The following is a 22,362-nucleotide window of genomic DNA, read 5'->3' as shown; positions in this document are numbered from 1 at the left end:
TGAAAAAATGCTTTAAAATGACCCGATATTATCCTTTGAACTCATAAAAAAACAAAAAACAAATTCTGCCAAGCCTACGCTTACACAGCACTTTTCATAGTAGATCTCAAAGTGCTTCATAGTCTTCAATAAGAAAAGGAGGACTTGTGGCACCTTAGAGAAGGTGCCACAAGTCCTCCTTTTCTTTTTGCAAATACAGACTAACATGGCTGCTACTCTGAAAATAGTCTTCAATGTGTTTATCCTCCCAACACCCCTGAGAGGTGAAGCATTTCACAGCTGGGGAACTGAGACAGCAAGAGGCTACTGCTCCTTCTGGATCCCCTGGCGAGGCGGAGCAAGTGTACTGCCAGACTGTGAGATCCTGGGTCAAGTCTCAGCTATAGTCAGCAAAGGCAGGATACATACATGATGAGTTCAGCTATTGAAAGGGGGGTGCCACTAATTGGCCAGTGCTCATATCTGGCCACCAGGGAATAGGTAACCATAGGGAAGACAGCACAAACTGTGAGATGAAATGCCTCCTTTCCCTCTGATAAGAGGGACCTAGCCTTGAATCTATTACTCAGATTACAGTGGATCTGAATTGGTTTCCTCTTGAGCTGTTAGAGACAGATCAGTAGGATTAAATGTCTCTCTCTTATGTAAAACAACTTAACTGGCATAGATAAACTTAAAAAATTTCTGAAGCCTCATATGTTTCCTTGAGACTGGATCATAATAAGTCCTTGACTTACAAATACCTTACTGAATAAGGAATTATTTTCTCCCTCTTGGGCTGTTAGTGAATGGAATACACTAGTAATAAATTATAAATAAATGAAATACACAGTTTTCCTGAAATAATTCCACTAGTAGATGTTCATTTGCAGAATCTGTGATATTATTCTCCTCCTACCACCTGTGAGCAACTGATTTGGTGATAAGAAAAGGAGTACTTGTGGCACCTTAGCGACTAACAAATTTATTTGAGCATAAGCTTTCATGAGCTACAGCTCACTTCATTGGATGCATTCAGTGGAAAATACAGTGGGGAGATTTATATCCATAGAGAACATGAAACAATGGGTGTTACCATACACACTATAACCAGAGTGATCACTTAAGGTGAGCTATTACCAGCAGGAGAGTGGGGAGGAGGGAACCTTTTGTAGTGATAATCAAGGTGGGCCATTTCCAGCAGTTGACAAGAATGTCTGAGGATTTGGTGATGTAAATTTCAGGGTAGAGGAGTTATCTCTGCTGCTTGCAAAGAGGGAGGGCCCAGGAGGGCAATGGAGAGATCATGTACAGGATGGGAGGGGGAAAGAGAGTGTTTAAGCATTAAATAAATAAACAAACTGGTCCCAAAAGTTTTTGGTGGAAATCTAATAACTTCCTGGTTGCACCCCGGCCATGCATTTTATTGATGGGCTCATGTATTTGAAAGCAGCACCAACAGAATGGCAGAGAAGGTGCTGAGATATGAGGGGAAGGATGATCTTATCTTATCTTGTGGCTAAAGTTCAGGACTGGGAGACAAGAGCTCTGGGTTCTATTCCTGGTGTGCCAAGGGCCTCATATGCGACACTGGGCAAGTCACCTCTCCTCTGTATGCTCTCCTCCTTTATAAAGAGGGATGATAGTTACTTACCTCACAAGGTGTGGAGAAGGCTGATTTCTTAATATTTACAAAGTGTTACAGATGGGCAAAGTATTACTGTAAGATGAGTCCTTGAGATTATGCAGTCTGCCCATCTTCCCTCCCCATCCCCAGCGGCAGGGTTTAGCGTGTAGACCTCATGGATCATTTCATTTGCAGGGTTAAAGCGGTGGCTTGGGAAAGCCCATGCTACACACATAGACACTGACACTAAACTAATTAGATTCAGCCACTCCAATTTCTCTCAACAGCACTAAGTGCTTTACAGGAGGAAAAAGTGAATTAAAAGAGGGGGAGAAGGAGTGATAGGAGAGAAAATGAAGGACAATGCTAAAGACATGAAGTACTAAAATGCAAGCTGCATTCATAAACATCCATTAATGGCCTTCAATGTTGTCCTCCTAACCTCCAAAGCCTAGTGTTTTTGCTTTAAACAGCCATGCCTTGACAGAATGCCATGCACATATTGGAAGCATCTGAAGATATACAATACAGCAATGCAATTCTCTGCATATAGCCAGCCCCAAATGAGTGCCTTTCCTTCAACCCAAAACAAAATAGCTTTAATAATTACTGTAGCCAGCAACCACAAGCTGGCCTTAAAATCCAGCACAGGAAGCAACATTCAGAAGAGAGGGAGGGACACAGAGAAGGGGCCTAGGGGAACTTAGGCTGACTGCAGTGGCACGCATGGGGTTCTTTATGTCTCCCTCAATAAAATAGGGAAATTAACCTATCAGGTCTTCCATAAATCATCCAGTGCATATCTCAATAGATGACTTCTCTCAAGACTGTACGCTAGGACTGCTGTTAAAAAAAGCCCAAAGCACTAATTTCCCAAAAGAGTAATTTGCAATGAAAGTGCTTTAATGAAGGGATACAGGGATGAGGGGGATTTATTTGAATTTATTTTAACTTTGTTGCTTTGATAGGGAACACTGAAGAGATACCGGGGAAACACCAAAGAGATCATCTAGGCTTCTCCCTCTGCTTTTGTTGTACATTTGTGTGTTCTCATACATTAAAAAGAAACCTACTCTATTAGTGTGTTCTGCAGGAAGCAAAAAAGGCTGTCCCAATTGTTCCTATGCAAAGGGCTTTGTAGCAAGTGATGTAAAGGCTTTCACTGGGAAAAGAGTTAATTCAGAGTCTCAATGTGAATGATAAGTGAGGTGGTCAGGTCACCTTTTCTGGGAGCAGAAGGCATCTTGCTTATTAGAACTGACTCCCAGATCAAAATTACAAAGCCTCTTGGGAGGAGGATTAGTCACTGCTCGGTTCTGCCTTTTGGATCTTCCCTCTTTTCAAAATTTGAGTTAATCATTTTGCCCTTTGCAAGTGAAGTGAAGGGCGGTGCTGGGAACTGGACTCGCGAACACAGTCCAGACACACACACGCACAAATTTGGGAAAGGATTTGTAATGACAAAAGGAGACAGAGCACAACGACCCTCATGAGCACCTGCCACCCTCTCGAGGGAAGGAAGAGAGGACGTCACCAGGCTTTTTGTGAGGATTCTTCCAGTCTTCAGTCTCTATGGATCACATAACTTAGGTCACATTGTGTTGAATGAGAGGCCACAAATTCATACGTTGGCTGGCTAGTCATTATACACTGCTTGAAGGCCACTAACTTCATTTAGAGCACAGCAGAACCAAGAGCAGGTTCCCAGAGCCAGGGGCCTGTTTATTGTTTACCTTTGGAATCATTAAGCCTCACTCCTGCCCAGGTATTTATTTCAACCCTTTCCCCCTTGGCTTTCAGAAAAATTGACAAGACAAAATTGGAGGTGGGGAGGCCACCGAGCTCATCTCAGTAGAGGGAGCAGCAGCAGCAACACTGACAGGATTTTTAAATAAGGAAAAACTTCCAAGAAAAACAGAAAGTAGAGTGCTATCTCAAGAGAAAGGAAATGATGAAGGAAAGGAAGGAAGTGGGGAGAGAGATGATGGGCACAGGAGAGAGGAGCAGGGCAGGGGTTGGGGAAACAAGATTGGGGCCAAAAGCCAGAGAAGAGATCACTGATTTCTTGGATGCCTCCATTTTGAGGGGGGAGGAAAGCAGCTTTAGACACCTTGGCCCGATTTTCAGACATGTAGAGCACTAATGACTAACTGAAGGCAATGGGGGGCAGGTCAGGGGCATACCCACAGGTGGGTATCGGTGGGCTGCGCCCATCCACTTAGCATCCAGGCCCACCCAAATTTAACAGGGGTAGGCAGCAGCCACACACAATGAAGCAGTGAAGGACAGCACCACAGAGACACATTAGCACCCCAGCTATTCTGGCACCCCGCCCCCTTCCACCTGGCCACTAATGGGGGAGACGGGATTGGAAAGGAGGCGATGGGAACCACCACCTCACACACAGAGCACAGGGCCTGGGCCCTCCCCCATGCAGAACGCAGCATGGGACGTTTGTGCTGGGAAATCAACCCTATGTGCGGTTAGGGGTGGCCTCCGCGTCTCCCCCCCGGCCGCTGGAGGGGAAATGGTTGGTCCTCCACTGGCAGCTGCTCTGAGGGGAGGGGGATAGCGGGCAAGTGGGCGGTGCCATGCCGCATTCAACAATGTGCAGCACCGGGTCTGGCCCCTGCGAGCGCGGGGCAAGGAGGAGGCTCCCCCCAGGAGAGGTGAGCTGAGCCTGGCGGAGAAGGAGCTGCTGGCAGTGATTGCCCAAGGTGAGGCATGCACATGCCCAGCTCAGCAGGTGAAGCCCTGTGTCTGGGGGCACGGGAGCTAGGAAGAGGGCGTGGCATTGGGGGAGAAGCTGAGCTAGCACAGTCTGTCATTGCCTGTTCACCCGAAAGTCGGGACCCACCCAAATTTCCACCCTTAGCTACACCACTGGGGCTCAGTACTTCTGTAAGAGCTTGGCTACACTTGCAAGTTAGAGGTCATTAAATCAGCCCCGGGTGCCTTAACTCCTGAGGTGTCCACACTGGCAAGGCACAGAGAGCTCCTGGACTCTGCAGCTGGAGCGCTCCTGATAATCCACCTCCACGAAAAGCACAGAGCTTGCTCACCCCGGCTGAAACACCCAGGTGTCAGTGTGGACAAGGAGTTGCATTACCGCGCTGTGACTGGCCTCTGGAAACATCCCAAAATCCCCTGAAGTCAAGTGTCAGAGTAGCAGCCGTGTTAGTCTGTATTCACAAAAAGAAAAGGAGTACTTGTGGCACCTTAGAGACTAACAAATTTATTGACCATAAGCTTTCGTGAGCTGCAGTTCACTTCATCGGATGCATTTGATGTTAGTCTCTAAGGTGCCACAAGTACTCCTTTTCTTTTTGTGAAGTCAAGTGGCCACTCTTCTCATTCTTTTGAAATAGGCTGCAGGCATGCGAATATCCCCTTTCAAAGCTCCGTTTATGACAGATGAGCTGCTCATCTGCTCTGGGACAAAGCAAACCATTAGTGTGGAATGTTGTGAGTGTGTGTGAGAGAGAGAAGTGTGGGGAGGGGGGCCCTGCTGCTGTCTGAACTTACAAGACAGCCTGCTGACACACTCTCTGCCCCCCAAAACACAGTCTCTCCCCCCACATACACACAACACACTTCCTGTCACACTTCCCCCCCCATTTGAAAAGCATGCTGCAGCCACTTGCACACTGGGATAGATACCACAATGCACTGCTCTTTGTGGCGTTGCAAGAGCTGCTAATGTGGCCACACTAGTGTGCTTGCAGCTGACAGTGTAAACACACAGCAGCGTTTCCCCTTCTGCTGCGGTCTCCAAAGGCTGGTTTAACTCCCAGTGCTCTACATCTGCAAGTGTAGCCAAGCCCTTAGTCAGGCCCAAGGTTTCTCAGGTTGAGCGTACAAGCTCCCAATCTTCTCTATCTGCTTTGACAATGAATGGGCTCCTCTTTATTAATCAGTACGACACCACATATGGCATTTGTCTTTTTAAGAAGTGTTTGTCCAAGTACTGTATGGCTAACGTCCATAACTGTGCATGTCTTCTGCTGATACCATGTAACTGTTGCAGGTCAAGATTTAATGTTCTTGTCTTAAACACTGGGTAATCACTATAGCCTCAGCTTTTGAGAAATGTGTACCAACTCTATATCTCATTCATAGTCTCACTAAATTAGCTCCCACATGGGGAACTCTCTGCAATGGTTGCTTCTCTCCCTGTATTAATAGCTCATGTACTAATGTATCTTCACTGTTCATCAGGTGGACAGGATACATCAGAATTGGCAAGACCCTTATGTCACCACAGCACCAACCTCTTGTGTATATTGGAGGGATTAGGAGTTATTTACATATTTGCATCTAGAGAAAACTGTCATAAAAAATTAGGTACACTTGGGAGGAAAAAAAAACAGAGTAAGCTCAAAGCAATTTCCAATTTCCAATTTCACATGTTCTTCTAACACCTCAGCACAATGATCAAGCTAAGGAAATAATTAAACAATGGTGAAATTGTGCTGAGGTGCCTGAATATATATGGCCTGGGAATTTTCTGCTATTATTGTTTTCATTTACAATATCAACACTTTGACATAGTTGTTTGTGTGGGAACATTTCCTGGCATTTTTTTTAACGCACAGGTTATTACTAATCATTTACAAGAGGCCACTAATGTACACAGCACAGAAGATGACAGATTCACTGCCTTGTTCTAAGAGACAAACAAAGGTTCCAAATCTGCAAATGGATCTACATGGACAGGCCCCTGCAACAGAGTTCTGCATAGGCATAGAGGTTTGTGTAGGACTGGGGCCCAACGCAGGACATGGGACAACAGTTTAGCTAAAGTAGGGTGTGGAGAGAGAATTTCAGAGGAAAATGAGGCTTTATGGAGGAAGGAATTTAAAGGATGTACAGGAGGGTGCTTGGCTGGTAAGAACAGAGTGACTGTGCCAAGAAGAGGTAACAAAGCTGGCAAAAAGCTAAGATTGGGAGGGAATGAAAGAGCAGAGAGGACTGGAAGGAGCATAGACACATGAGAAGGAATAAGAAGAAATTACATCAGAGGCAGAGGTGGGACAAAATTATGTACACAACTGAAGGTAAGGACAAGGGCCCAGATTCTGAAGGCTATTTAGGTTCCTAATAGCCATTGATTTCAATGGACGCCTAAAATACCTCTGAGGCTCTGGGCCAAGGAGCATGAATCATAAATGATCTGGAGGATGGTGTGGATTGCACTCTCAGCAAATTTGCGGATGATACTAAACTGGGAGGAGTGGTAGATACGCTGGAGGGGAGGGATAGGATACAGAAGGACCTAGACAAATTGGAGGATTGGGCCAAAAGAAATCTAATGAGGTTCAATAAGGATAAGTGCAGGGTCCTGCACTTAGGATGGAAGAATCCAATGCACCGCTACAGACTAGGGACCGAATGGCTCGGCAGCAGTTCTGCGGAAAAGGACCTAGGGGTGACAGTGGACGAGAAGCTGGATATGAGTCAGCAGTGTGCCCTTGTTGCCAAGAAGGCCAATGGCATTTGGGATGTATAAGTAGGGGCATAGCGAGCAGATCGAGGGACGTGATCGTTCCCCTCTATTCGACACTGGTGAGGCCTCATCTGGAGTACTGTGTCCAGTTTTGGGCCCCACACTACAGGAAGGATGTGGATAAATTGGAAAGAGTACAACGAAGGGCAACGAAAATGATTAGGGGTCTAGAGCACATGACTTATGAGGAGAGGCTGAGGGAGCTGGGATTGTTTAGTCTGCAGAAGAGAAGAATGAGGGGGGATTTGATAGCTGCTTTCAACTACCTGAAAGGGGGTTTCAAAGAGGATGGCTCTAGACTGTTCTCAATGGTAGCAGATGACAGAACGAGGAGTAATGGTCTCAAGTTGCAATGGGGGAGGTTTAGATTGGATATTAGGAAAAACTTTTTCACTAAGAGGGTGGTGAAACACTGGAATGCGTTACCTAGGGAGGTGGTAGAATCTCCTTCCTTAGAGGTTTTTAAGGTCAGGCTTGACAAAGCCCTGGCTGGGATGATTTAACTGGGACTTGGTCCTGCTTTGAGCAGGGGGTTGGACTAGATGACCTTCTGGGGTCCCTTCCAACCCTGATATTCTATGATTCTATGATTCTATGAATCCGATTTGGTAAAAGCCAGGAATTAATCAAACATTGGCATCAACAAAAGATGAGAGGAACTGTCAAAAGTATGGGAGAGGGAAATGACTATAGCTTGGATTTGATCAGAGAAAGACAGTGAGGAACTAAAATATTTATTAGCAAACACATTTTAGTCTGTGTGCTCAAATGCAGATGTGTATTTAGCACAGGCACTCGAATGTAGCCCTTGGTCACAGGGCGTCCTGGTACTAAAAACATGTCTATGAACGTAGTAGGTACTGGAAAATGTCTCTCTGCATGGGAACTAAGTCAGTTTCTTTTTAAAAAGCAAAAAACTATGTAGCTTTAACACAACACATGTAAACACTAATTTTTATTAGGTGGTAGCTCTGGCCTGCCAACAGTCGTTTTAATGGCTAAAACTCAAACACCAAAATAGGTTTTTTCAGATTTGTCATGCATTTATCAAGCTAACTGTAACCAAAGAGAGGCTGACATCTTAAGTATAATAGTTCTGATTCAACAAAGCAGTTCTATTTAGGAAAGCACTCAAACCTAAGTATGTGCTTGAGTATCTTTCAAATTTGGGACCAATATGAAAAAAGTGCAGAGCAACACTGTCAAAAGTTCATGGTTATGGGACTTTTTGTACTCCATTACATGACAGATAATTAAATGGTTTTGAAAATAGGGTTCAACTGCAGAGCTTGAGACTTTTTTGATAACTACGATCCAATCATCCACCGTTTCACATGTGGCCCAACCATTCACTTCAATCGTAGTTCTGTGTAGAGGGACATTTACAGGATCAAGTCCCAAAAATGCAAGTAAAAGTGGGTAAAACACCACACTCTTTAAAGTTTTCTTTAAAGTTTCCTGCTGCATGATAGCTGGCTGAATCACTACATCTGTACAAATTATGAATCTCAAGCCATAAAGCCATGCATCTCATGGAAAACGGGTGGGGGGCATCAAATACTTTAAAACTGCAGCTGACACCCAGTGTTATTAATTAATAATTTATTCTTGTGGCTAGCATGGTTCTAATCCAGGTGTGGGCAGAGTCAATGTGTCAACAGCCACTGAGGCAAAGACCAGAGAACAGTTCAAAAAGGGACTGGACATTTATACGGCTATCCAGAGTTACAATAATTAATGGTAACAAAATGAGGATTAGGAGGGGAAAAATCTCATGTTTCAGAGTTTAAACCAGTCTCTAGTTATTAAGGCTCAGGATGAGACCTTCATAGGGGCAGAGTACCCCACAGCTGCCTAGTGAAGGATCCTTGCAACTTCTTCTGAAGAAGCTCCTGGTACCGGCTGCTACTGGACTAAATGGACCCTGTGTATGGCTATTCCTATGTCATTGCTTTGTTCTGGACAAGGCTGGGTTTGTGTCAATTAACTGTGAAACATTGATTACATTTTCAAATATTTAGAGGAGCCTGGATTATTAATGCAAGGAAATTATAGAGAGGAGACCAAAGATGTAACTTTTTTCTGGCTCACAGGGGAGAATTGGAAAGTCTTGTTTACAAGGAAGCCTGTAACAAAGCTAGCAGGAGAAGAAAACAGTGTATTAGAAATCATTCATGTTTAATTTTGGGAGAAATGGGTGGCTTAAGAGAGTCAAATAATGCTGGCTTTAAACCCACAGTTAAGTAAATGGTGGATCTGCATTCAGGTCATCAGAAACCTTCTGAAGCAGCCAGACTGGCTTTGTTTCAATCCAGGAAGTGTCCCTCTCCATTTTTTGCCATCAGAAAGATTATTGCGGGAGCCAGGGATCAAGTAATTACTTTGTCCCTGTTCACAAGATATCTCAGAATAGTAGCAGACCACACACCCAGGAGATGATTAACGGAAGTCAAGGGTCAGGAACATAGCAAAGCTTGAGTCACAGCAAAGAAATTTGCATGGCCATTAATATTTCATAGCTTCACCAACCATGTAGCTCAGCAAAAGTACATGCATAACAATGTAAAATTGTCTGTCATCAGATCACTTATTTTAAGACTATATCATACCTATCTGATTCATAAAGGTGTTAGTTATTTGCTTATGAACAGAATACATATCTATCTAGATTCTTAAATCCATCACTGGGGTATCTGTATAAGGGCTTAAACTGGATTGAAGTGGTGCCTACACCTTGTGCTGGACCTCTGCACAGAGATTAATTTCACCCTAAAGGTGGAGCACAAGTGATCTCTTATTTACTGCAGGTGCATTAGATCTGATGGGGAAAAGAGTTACAGCATTATTGGAATGACTTTTTAGCCATGATTTCACAATGTGAAACAAATGTGCTATTTATATGCAAGTGTATAGGTAGCAATACAGAAAGGAGGCACTGTATTTTCTCCACATTACAGACACATTGCAGTTGTGATTATATTTTAAAATTTTTGTAGACGAAATATCTCAGCAGCAGTGACAACGTAGAGAAATCTCAGGGATAAAACACAAGGGTTTTGTCCCAGAGTTTTCACAATTATGACTGATAAAAATTTATTTTAAACAAACATAGTTTACTCATAAAAAAACTGTGGCAGCATAGGAAGGCCTTTCCCTGAACACCTCTTAAAATCAAATCAAGCTAGGGCTTTACCATGCTTTTGTTTGACTAGACTAGGTAAATGAAACATCTGCCTCACAAGGACCTTAACTCTTCTTTCATTGCTGATCAGCCACACAGATGTGTCCTTTTATAGTTCTTTGCGTGTGTGCCTCCCCCTCCCAACCCCACTGATGTTTGATGGGATGCCTGGCTGCAAGAGGCACCTCAGAACCAAAACAACAATGCTAATGGACCAAACTGGCCCTTGAAAGCAGCGAGGCACTGGTATTTGTGCTGGCCAGCAAAGTGGCAGCTACCCTCATTCCTTCAATGGTTGGAAGAGGGTGTGTAGAAAGGGAGAGAAAACAGTGTAGCACCCTGGATGCGCATGGAACTCCACAGACAAGAAAACAATTTAAACAAGGTCCCTGCCCAGAAGAACATACCCTCTAAATAAGTCTGATAACAGAGGATCCGATTGCAGAATCTGTGCCAGAGACTTCAACAGAAGTACTCTTGTCAGGGCTCACTAACATGAGTAAGGGTTGCACAATCAGCCCCATAATGAGTAACAGCAGCAAATGCTACGATGAAAAGAATGACAAGGGAGAAACTGCTCCAGGGAGAGTATTATTTACTAAAAAAAAATCAGATGATTCACTTTATTTTATTCATTGGTGTGTTTCTCCCTCTTTTTTAAAAAAGCCATTTCCCTGCCAGTATGGAAATAGTTAATTTCAAGGCTCTGATGAAGCCATGTGGAGGTGGCTGGGAGTATGGATCAGACTTGTTCTTGTGCTGCTGTGACTGGGGAGTTTATGGTGACTAACTGAAAGCAGGTGTTTACTATCAAAGATGCAACTCTTAAAGACAGACAGACCTGAGTGAGCAAATAAAAGCCCAGCTCTCCAGTCAGTTTTCACTTTGCTGCTACTGGCCAGAAAAAAAGGAGCTTTTGGATGCCTTGTTTGCAGAGACATGTGAAGTAGGACAGAGCCTCAAAGAGTGGGGTTTGACATTCGACCTGGGGTCTGTGGTATTATTGTCATTTTTGTTTTATTTTCCACATGCCTGCTAATAGATGCTCTAGTTTGAAAACTTCAATATTCCCTTATCGAGTAAAGGTAACCCATGAATACAAAAGGCTGCCACAAAAACTCACAAAAAATGCGCCATAACATTCTGCATGGGCACAAGCCTTAGGCTAAAAGTGCTGCTGTTTTTGCCTAAAAATTAATCATTTTAAAGGTAGATTGGTTTTAAAAATCAATAGCTGAGGCATAAGAGCATCATGTGGCTGTATGGCAGGGCTGGTTTTGATACTCCCGTTCACTCTCACGCACAGAGCCACAACAAAAGGAAGAGACGCTTGGTGGACAAAGGTAATCCAGCTACAGGATACTTGTTTAAAAAACAATGTAAGCCTGATCTTCAATTTCCATTCTTGAGGGGAAAGGTATATTTAACATAGACATCGGATTCTCCCCTCCCTTCACCATCACCCAGTCATGCTGCAGTTGTATCCTTCTGTTATACTGTAGCAGTGGACCTTGTCTCACTCAGTGTTGATTTTTTTCTGTCCCTTGCTTTTACCATGTGCTGTAGCATCGGGGTTCTCAACCTTTATCTTTCTGAGCTCCCCCTGAACACGATATAAAAACTCCACAGCCCACCTGTGCCACAACAACTGTTTTCTGCATATAAAAGCCTGGGCCGCTGTTAGGGGGTAGCAAGGAGGGCAATTGGCTAGGGCCCCATGCTACAGGGGGCACCACAAAGCTAAGTTGCTCAGGCTTCAGCTTCAGCTCCTGGTGGTGGGGCTCGGAGACCCCAGCTGCAGTCCCATATGGCAAGGCTTTGGGTTTTTGCTCTGGGCCCTACCAAGTCTGATGCCAGCCATGCTTGGCGCCCCCCTGAAACCTGCTAGTGGCCCCCCAGGGGGGTTTGGAGCTCAGGTTGAGACCCACTGCTGTAGCACACCTATAGGTCTGTGAAGAGCACTTTGCATTAAGGTAACTCGAGTGAAAATGTAGTTAGTCAAAAGCGATAATTATTGTGACTGCCCAGTACCCCAAAGCCTTAGGGGGTCAGTAGCATGACAGGTGTACTGCAAGTCAGAGGCAAGCACTGCAGGGGCCTCAGCAGCAAGGCCTGGTGGGTCCCAATAACCACGCAGACATGTGACTAAGTGAAAAGACATGTCCCTTAGGGTGGCAGGAGAGGGAAACCCTGGGTACAGAGGCTTAAACAGTTCTAGTTCCAAGTGAAAAACAGTGGTTCTGGGTTGGGTCCCTGGGGAAGCCCAGTCAAGAGAAAGGGCTCTTCAGACCTAGCGCCTGGGATGCCCTCTTCAGGCCAGTCTCTTTTAAGGTTGCCAACTTTGGTTGGATGAATTCCTGGAGGTATCATCACATGACATTATCTTTAATTAAAGAGTCATCTTTAATTCCTCGAGACTCCAGGACAATCCTGCAGGTTGGCAATCCTAGTTTAAGCAAATGAGCATTTGCTTGTTTCCAAGCTACGCTCAATGAGTGTCTTTCATTGGGGCCCCTTTGCACTGGCTCTCTGCCCAACCACTGCTGCTTCCCCATAAGTCTCATACAAACCTGCACCCACCTGTAACAGCCTATTCTACCTGAAGCTCTGCCCACACTGCCTAGGGCTTCTCTCCAGCACCTTGCCACCATGCAGCTCCAACTCCCAAACACAGCCTGGCTGCTTCCTGTGTCAAGACCTTTCCCCTTACGTGGCCTGGGGAAATGGCAGAGCAGAAGGGGAAGGGGTTATGGGAGTTGGAGTCCCTTGCTTTTCTCCATCCCAAAGCTCTACAATTTCAGCAGACAAAAATATCTGGGACTTTCAGTGTGCTCTGTAAACTAATGGCAAACACGGTTATTCAGAATAGCCATCTATTTCCCTGAAAATCAGTGGCAAATACGATTGGTCTTGTTGTTTTGCTGTTTGATTATGATTGCTCCACAGGGAAAAGCATTGCATTAGCTACCTTAGCACTGCTGTGGCTGTCATTCACTCAGCGCTGGGAAATCCTGAAATCCAGTATCAGCCTTTGTCATAAATCCAGTTTGTCTATTCCGCAGGCTCTGATGAATGCAGCTGACACGTGCTGCTCTTTCCAGAGCTCATCTCTGCCTTCTCCCCAGCCAAAAACAAAAAACCCAGACACCCTCTGTTCCCTGCAGGCTGCTTCTCATCTTTCCCTCTATATCTTCAGAGACATGGTTTCTGTGAAAAGCTAGAAAACAATTCACACTAAACCAGTAAAGGTAAGAGCACAGATAGGAACAGAGCCAGCTCTGGTACTAATTGACACCTATTGTGGCAACTTGAGCTGAGACCAGGCCTTGACTAGTCATGAAGACTGTATGACCTTCTTACACCTTGGCTTTGTCTGTACTAAGATTTAAGGGTGATGTAGATTGTGCTAGCTAACAATATCTAAGGTATTTATATGGCCCCTGTCATCACAGTATTTGAGCACCTCAGGATTATTGTTGCATTTATCCTCACAACACCACTGTCAAGTAGGGAAGTTCTGTTACCCCCCCCTTTTACAGATGGGGAACTGAAGCACAGAGAGACTAATGCCCCTGCCCACAAAGCGACATAGGCCTTGTAAGGCTAAGTGTTGCAATGCCTAACTTTTAGGCACTTAGAAAACCACAGGAACAACACTGTGATCCACAAAACCTGTATTAGGCATTTAGGCTCCCCATACAATGAATGGTGACCGAGAGGTGCCTAAGAATGGGATCTACAAAAGGCAGTAGGCTAGACAGGGAACTACCTAAATTAGACAATACGAGATGATGACAAATCCCCTCCCTTATCTCAGAGATAGGCCTTTAACTCTGTTAGCCATCCACAACTGGGAATCCCTCCCCTGGGGTGAGGTGGCTTACTCATTTCTTGCAAGAATGAGTGAGGCTCCTTCCACAAGAAGTGGTATGTCCACCATCACCACATAACTTATAACCTTTAGTCCAGTAGTTAGAGCATTCCCAAGGAGATCCAGGTTCAATTCCCCACTCAGCTCGAAGGAGAGACAAGATTTGAACAAGGGTCTTCTCACCTTCCAGCAGGCTGTCAAAACCACTGAGCTATGGGATAATTTGCTGTGGGACCTCCCCCGCCTCAGTCTCTCCTGTTGAAGACATTTCACTTTAGCTAAATACTTAAGAGTCAATGGGCCAAAAAGAGAGCAAGAGAATGACTCAGTAGCCTGATATTTAGGGTACCCACCTGGGAGACCCAGGGTTCAGTTCCCCTGCTCCAATGACATCATTTAAACAGAGTGTAACAGCTTTAACAGGAGACACAGGGGGAGCCCCACAACAGAAATCCCATAGCTCTGTGCTTAAGGGACTCATCTGGGAGGTGGGAGACCCCTGTTCAAATCCTTTCTCTCCCTCAGACAGAGGGGACAATTGAAGCTGGGTCATCTAATCCCAATGAGTGCTCTAACCACGGGACTAAAAGTTATAAGGATCATGAATAGGGGGTCCTCTTCCTCCATTTGGATTCAGTAGGTGGTCTCTGAGCACATCTACCTGATCAGGCCCCACTTTAGATAGACATCTGCCTATCTATCTTCCCCTGGATTGTGAATCATACTGAGGCTTAGGTGGGAGATAGGTGTTTGGACATCTAGAGTGAGGTCAGGGCTGGCCTTAGGGGTGGGTGACCTGGGCAACCAGCCAGGGCACCATGGTGGTGGGGGCACTGTGGTCAAGAGGCAAAAAGCCAGCTACAGACCTGGCCTCCCACTCTGCCCCCAGCCCTGCTCTTCACCGTGCTTCAGTTGGACAACACCAGAGGCCCCACAACACAGATAGGACACCAAGCAGGACAGCTATTGCCAAAGCAGAGCTGGCGGCATTCTGGGAAGGGGGAGGGCATGGCTTTCCTCTGACCAAGGCCGGCACCAACTGCCGGCCCTTCTGCAGCAGAACCACCAACTGCATGGCACGCACGGGAATGATGCTTTTGTGCTCTCGCTAGAGCCCCTCCCACCAGAGGGGGATAATTAAAAGCCAGGCACTGCCAGCAAAGCGCTATCCTCCTCTTCCCTCCCACCTCTTTCCCACATCCAACCACTTCTCCCCTCCACTCCCACCCTCTCCTCCTCTCTGCCCCTCCTTCTGACCCTTCCTCAACTCGCCTCCCTGTTCCTCCCCTCAGGGTTCCCAAAGGGCGGGGGTGTGGGGCTGTCACACGAGAACAAGGGACGCTGGCCGAAGGGGCATGGGAACTGAGGAAAGCTGCATGATGAGGTAGGATGAGGAGGTTCCTTCCACACCAATGGGGGGAAGACAGCAGGGATGGGAGGCATTGGGGGGGTAGCCCTAGGAGGAAGCGAGGGCCAAAGGTAATGGTGTGGGGGGAAGGGGAAACAGTGCAGGCCATGGGCAGTGGAGGCAGGGGCACCAAAATCCAATTTTGTCCAGGGTGCCATTTTCCCTAAGGCCAGCCATGAATGAGGTCCTAGTGTGCACTCCCGGAGGCAGGAACACAGGCACTGAGGGAACTTTTACCTTGAAAACATAGGTGTGAGTGCATACAGAAGCCTACCAGGGTTAGGCGCATGTTTTGTGGATCACAGAACATAATACTGGGGTTTAGGCACCTAACTCTGGGGCTTAGGTGCTTTAGTACCTTTGTGGATGTGGGCCTAAGTGACATGCCCAAAGTCGCACATTAAGCCTGTGGCAAAGCAGTGACTTGAATCCTGGTCTCTCAAGTCTTAGACTGATGCCCTAACAGCAGAATCATCCTTGCCCTCTAGTCTAGCAGTTCTCAAACTTCATTGCACAGCGACCCCCTTCTGACAACAAAAATTACTACACTACCCCAGAACGGGGGACGGAAGCCTGAGCCCATCCAAGCACTGTTGGACTGGGTGGAAGGGCCAAAGCCAAAGGGCATCAGGCCCAGGCTGGGGCCTGTAACTTAAGCCCTGCCACCCACGGCTTCAGCCCTGGGTGGTGGGGCTTGGGCTTTGGCCCTGGGTCCCAGCAAGTCTAACATCAGCCCTGCTGACCCCTTTAAAATGGGGTTCTGACCCATCGTTTGAGAACCGCTGCTCTTGTTCTAAAACTCTAGTATAGATGAGACAATGTATATTTCTAATGTGCTTGCTGATCAAATTAAAAGCCCACTTATAAATCCTAGTCTAGACATTTAAATGTAGACAAAAATGTATGAACAGTTGAACTTGTGTGTTCTATTATTTGGTGGATGTGTTTATATCTAATATAAAGTCATTGCTCGATGGTGATATTCTATTCAATTATCCACCAGCACTTAGTTTTTCTTTTGTTTGGTTAAGTTTATGGGAAAAGTTGTTTGGATGCCTTTGATTTCCTTCACCCTTAGCAATTGGGATTCAAACTCCAGAGAGATCTGTGCCCCTCTGCATCTTCCACAACACAGTGTCCCATCCAGTGCTCTGCCTGGCCCTACCCCACTATGCTATATCTCTTATTGCTTACCCCTGTCCTCTGTGTCCCCTGGATCAATTTTGTCAGTGTCCCATCCTCCAGAAGTTCAACTCTCTACAGAATGCTGCAATGAGGCACTAGGTCAGGATGCACATGCAGACCTCTGAGATACATGCACATTGTAAAAAAGGTGATTTTTTTTTACAACATTAAATAGATGGTAAAATCCTAGGGTGGCCAACACAGTTTGTAGTTGTCTCACATTTTCATAGATTGAGGTGAACAGTTTACTCCAACTTGTGAATATGTGGGACAACTACAAACTGCCTTGGCCACACTAGGATTTTACTAAATTTTAGCAAATATATAGTGAAAAAAAGTGGTTACTCACCTGTAACTGGAGGTTCTTTGAGATGTGCTGGCCCTATGTGTTTTCCACATGTGGGTGTATAGGCACACCATGTGCCAGAGTCCAGATATTTTAGTAAGTGGTGCCCATTGGTCTGCACATGCACAGTTGTTTTCCTTGTACTCTAAACCAAGAGTATAAGGGGAGCCTCTTCAGTTCCTTCTCCTACTGCAAATCCAGTATGATCTGCGGCCGAGAGCATAGAGGACGGTTAGTGGAATACAGATCGGGACCACACATCTTGAAGAACCTCCAGTTATAGGTAAATACCTTCAATTTATTCTTTGTGTGATAGTCCTTATGTGTATTCCACACATGGAAGATTCGCGAACAGTACACAGGAGGTGGATGCAAGGCCACAGACCTGCTGGCTGACTGTAATACTACTGTTTCCACAGCTGTTTCTGTAGTAAAAGACTGGACCAAAGCTTAATGTCTTGTGAAGGTGTGTAAGGGGTTATAGGTCTCTACTCTACATCTCTCTAGTAAGGGTACATCTCACAAAGATGCAGCAGAAGTTGCTTGCACTCTAGTAGAATAGGCCCTCATCACCACTGGGGGGAGCGAATCTGAGCTAGTTGATAACCGTGCAAAATACAGCCAGACGTCCATTTAGAAAGCCTTGTGCAGATTTAGCTTGATCCCTTGAGCTCTCTGCTATGGTAACAAAAAGTCAAGGTGTCTTTATGATTACTTCTGTTCTTTGTAGGTAAAAGACCACCGCTCTTCAGATATCTAGAGCAGTGGTTTTCAATCTGGAGTCTGCAGATTAGATCTAGGATTTCCAAAGGGATCTGCAACGCCATTTGAAAATTTTTAGGGGTCCACAAATGAAAAAAAGTTGAAAACCACTGATTTAGAGAATGAAGACTTCTCTCCTCATCAGAGGCATGCAGTTTGGGGGAAAATATCGGTAAGTGGATGGCTTGACTTGTAAAACTCTGAAATTATTTTAGGGATGAATTTTGAGTAGGGTGAAAGAGACTTTTTCTTTATGAAAGATAGTATATATCACACAAATGCGGCCACCTGTGGCCATGACACTTTCTTGGGTGGTGATGGCAGGGGGTGGCAAAGCATCAGCCCCTCCCCCTTCCTCCCTGTTGCTCCTGGATGTGCCACTCTGCACATCTCCGGAGAAAGGGGGGGCACAATGCTGAAGGAGCAAGGTGAGTTCTCTACCTGGGAGGGGGGACAGGGGCTCAAACTTCAGCCCTGGGGTGATTGTGCAGCAGGGACTTAGGAAGCCTGGCTGCAGACTAGGGCTCCAGCCATGGGGCTCCAAACCCTGGTCATGCGGCAGCAGGCTCCGATCACTGGGTCTGGCCATGTGGTGCTGACCCCCCAATCCTGCTAGCGGCAGCTGGCCCCAGGCGCTGACCCACATCTGTGTGCTCCAAGCCCAGCCCTCATCAATGACCCTGAGCTCTAGCAGCTGCCGGCCATGGGCTCCGGTGGTTACTGCCTCTGGATGCCAAACCCTAGATGTGGCTGTGTGGCAGCAGGCGCAGACCTCAAGTGCCAGCATCAAACCCTAGTGGCAGTCAAACCCTAGCTGCACACTCCGACCCCCAACCCTGGCCACTGACCCCAAGCACTGCTCCGGGATGTCGACCCTGGGTTCCAGCAGGTGCTGGCCATGGGCTCTGGTCCCCAGCCTTGGTGACGCAGCAACGGGCGCCAATCCCAGACTCCGGCAGGTGCTGGCCCAGGACAATGACTTCTAGCCCCATATGTGCAGCAGCAGGCATGGATCCCAAGCGCTGACCTCTGGCCCTGGTCACACAAAAGCAGGTGCCAGCTCTGGGTGCCAACCCCCAGCTGCATGGCAGCGGGTGCTGATCCCCGGGCCTGGCCACACAACTGCAAGCACCGACTCAGCCCCAGGCACCCACCCACACCACCTCCCCACTGTAGGAGGGCCCTCCATACATCGCCCCTTGCCTCTGCTGCCTCCCATCCATCCACCCATCCTCCCTGGCCCCTGCTACCTCACCTTCTACCCCTGCATCCAGGACTTATTTTGCCAAGGCTTGCTATGAAAAGTGATATTAAACAAACATACAAATATCACTTTTCACAGCATTCTTTTTATCGAGTCTGCAAAAAAACTCCTACATAAATAAATTACAACAATCTGGATGTGTATACATGCATATTTATTAGTTTTTCCTAAAGTTAAATATTTTAGGAAAAATTTTCAGTGCGACCACAAGCAAGAGTTCGTTACTGCACTCTGAGGCCACCAAAAATCTGTTGTAAAAACTTCGGTATATATGGTTGGTCTGCCATGAGTGATTCCAGCTCATTGACTCTTCTAGTTGATGTGATAGCAGCTAGGAAGGCAACTTTCATCGAGAGATGGGACTTAGAGCACGTGGCTAAAAGTTCAAATGGAGGTATGGAGAGAGATGAAAGAATGAAGTTGAGATCCCATTGAAGTGTTGGGTTCACCAATGATGGGAAGATGACATGAAGCCTCTTCAGGAATTTAGTCATTGTGGGATGAGTAAAAATGGTGGGGTTATCGATTACTGCTAAATGAACCAATAGGAAACTAATAGAGAGCCCCAATATCTTACCAGTAAATAGATACTCTAGAACAGCGATCCCACTGGACTTTGGAGATAACTGGTGGTGGTGTGTCCAAGAGGAGAAACACTTCCCCTTAGCTGAATAGTATCTCCTGGTAGAATCCTTTCTACTTTGTTGAAGATGGATTTAACCACTTTGTATGCAGTTCTGATCAGCCCATCCCAAAAGAGAGATATTAGAATTGGCAAAGGTGCAGAGAAGGGTAACCAAAATTATGAGAAGGTATTGAACAGCTTCTGTGTGATGGGAGATTAAAAAGACTGGGACTTTTCATCTTGGAAAAGAGACAACTAAGAAGCGATATGTTAGAGGTCTGTAAAATCTTGAACCAGGTTTTGAATTCTTAGCCTCAACTCCAGATCTTGTATTCAGAGGGGCACTGCCTGCTGAGTTCCCTGTACATTGTCCTCAATATACCTAGCCCAGATTTGATTGAGATCTCATGGTCTTCTCCATCAGATGTTTTCTAAGCTTTAGCTCTTGACCTTGATGTGTTCTGGGAGGGAATGATGCATTTTGCCGAGATGCGAGCCTCACCTAAGCAGGAAAGACAGCTTTGGGGGTTGCTGCTCACTGAAAAGGAGCAGGTGCAGAAAACACAATTCTTGAATCCCAGGAATCTAGGCATAACCCGAGTTTGCCAGGGAAAGTTTCTCTGGGGCAGGGTTAAACAACTAACTAACAACACTAGTAATTAAAATTAAAAGAGTAAACCACTAAAACTATTTACAGTTGATGGGAAGATGCTGTGGACACAAGATTCTGACTGACTACGTGGTGATAAGAAGGAACCAGAGAGGCACCACTCGGCACTGTCCCTTATGTCCTTAGTTCAGAGCATGAGGAGAACAACTGTGCATGTGCAGGCTGACAAACTTACTAAAAGTCTCTGGACTCAGGCATATGGTGTGCAAGCTTACAAGTAGTAGAAGTTTGGACAAATGACTAGGGAGGAATATAAAATATTGCTCAGGCATGGAGGAGCAAAATCAGGAAGGCCAAATCACACTTGGAGTTGCAGCTAGCAAGGGATGTTAAGAGTAACAAGAAGAGGTTCTTCAGGTATGTTAGCAACAAGGTGGTGGTCAAGGAAAGTGTGGGCCCCTTACTGAATGAGGGAGGCAACCTAGTGGCAGAGGATGTGGAAAAAGCTAATGTACTCAATGCTTTTTTTGCCTCTGCCTTCACGAACAAGATCAGCTCCCAGACTACTGCACTGGGCAGCACAGTATGGGGAGATGACCAGCCCTCTGTGTAGAAAGAAGTGGTTCAGGACTATTTAGAAAAGCCGGACAAACACAAGTCCATGGGGACAGATGCGCTGCATCCGAGGGGGGTAAGGAGTTGGCTGATGTGATTACAGAGCCATTGGCCATTATCTTTGAAAACTTGTGGCAATCAGGGGAGGTCCTGGATGACTGGAAAAAGGCTAATGTAGTGCCCATCTTTAAAAAAGGGAAGGACGACGATCTGGGGAACTACAGGCCAGTCAGCCTCACCTCAGTCCCTGGAAAATCAAGGAATCAATTCTGAAGCACTTAGAGGAAAGTGATCAGGAACAGTCCGCCTGGATTCACCAAGGGCAAGTCATGCCTGACTAACCTAATTGCCTTCTATGACGAGATAACGGGCTCTGTGGATGAGGGAAAAGCAGTGGATGTGTTATTCCTTGACTTTAGCAAAGCTTTTGACACGGTCTCCCACGGTATTCTTGCAAGCAAGTTAAACTAGTATGGGCTGGATGAATGCACTTAAGGTGGATAGAAAGCTGATTAGATTGTCGGGCTCATCGGGTACTGATCAATGGCTCCATGTGTAGTTGGGAACCAGTATCAAGCAGAGTGCCCCAAAGGTTGGTCCTGGGGCCGGTTTTGTTCATTATCTTCATTAACAGTCTGAGGGTGCAATCAGCAAGTTTGCAGAGGACACTAAACTAGGAGGAGAGGTAGATACGCTGGAGGGTAAGGATAGGATACAGAGGGACCTAGACAAATTAGAGGATTGGGCCAAAAGAAATCTGATGAGGTTCAACAAGGACAAGTGCAGAGGTCCTGCACTTAGAATGGAGAATCCATGCATTGCTACAGACTAGGGACCAAGTGGCTAGGCAGCAGTTCTGCAGGAAAAGACTAGGGGTTACAGTGGACAAGAAGCTGGATATGAGTCAACAGTGTGCCTTTGTTGCCAAGAAGGCTAACAGCATTTTGGACTGCGTAAGTAGGAACATTGCCAGCAGATCGAGGGATGTGATCATACCCCTCTATTCGGCATTGGTGAGGCCTCACCTGGAGTAATGTGTCCAGTTTTGGGCCCCACACTACAAGGAGGGTGTGGAAATATTGGAGAGAGTCCCGTGAAAGGCAACAAAAAGGATTAGGGGGCTGGAGCACATGACTTATGACAAGAGGCTGAGGGAACTGGGATTATTTAGTCTGCAGAAGAGAAGAATGAGGTGTGATTTGATAGCTACTTTCAACTACTGAAGGGGGCTCCAAAGAGGATGGATCTAGACTGTTCTCAATGGTAGCAGATGACAGAACAAGGAGCAATGGTCTCAAGTTGCAGTGGGGGAGGTTTAGGTTGGATTAGGAAAAACTCTCTCACTAGGAGGGTGGTGAAGCACTGGAATGGGTTATCTAGGGA

This window comes from Dermochelys coriacea, chromosome 3 (assembly GCF_009764565.3).
Source record: "Dermochelys coriacea isolate rDerCor1 chromosome 3, rDerCor1.pri.v4, whole genome shotgun sequence".
In the NCBI taxonomy this organism is placed as follows: domain Eukaryota; kingdom Metazoa; phylum Chordata; order Testudines; family Dermochelyidae; genus Dermochelys; species Dermochelys coriacea.
The sequence above is the reverse complement of the archived record's forward strand: the minus strand, read 5'-3'. Positions refer to the sequence as shown.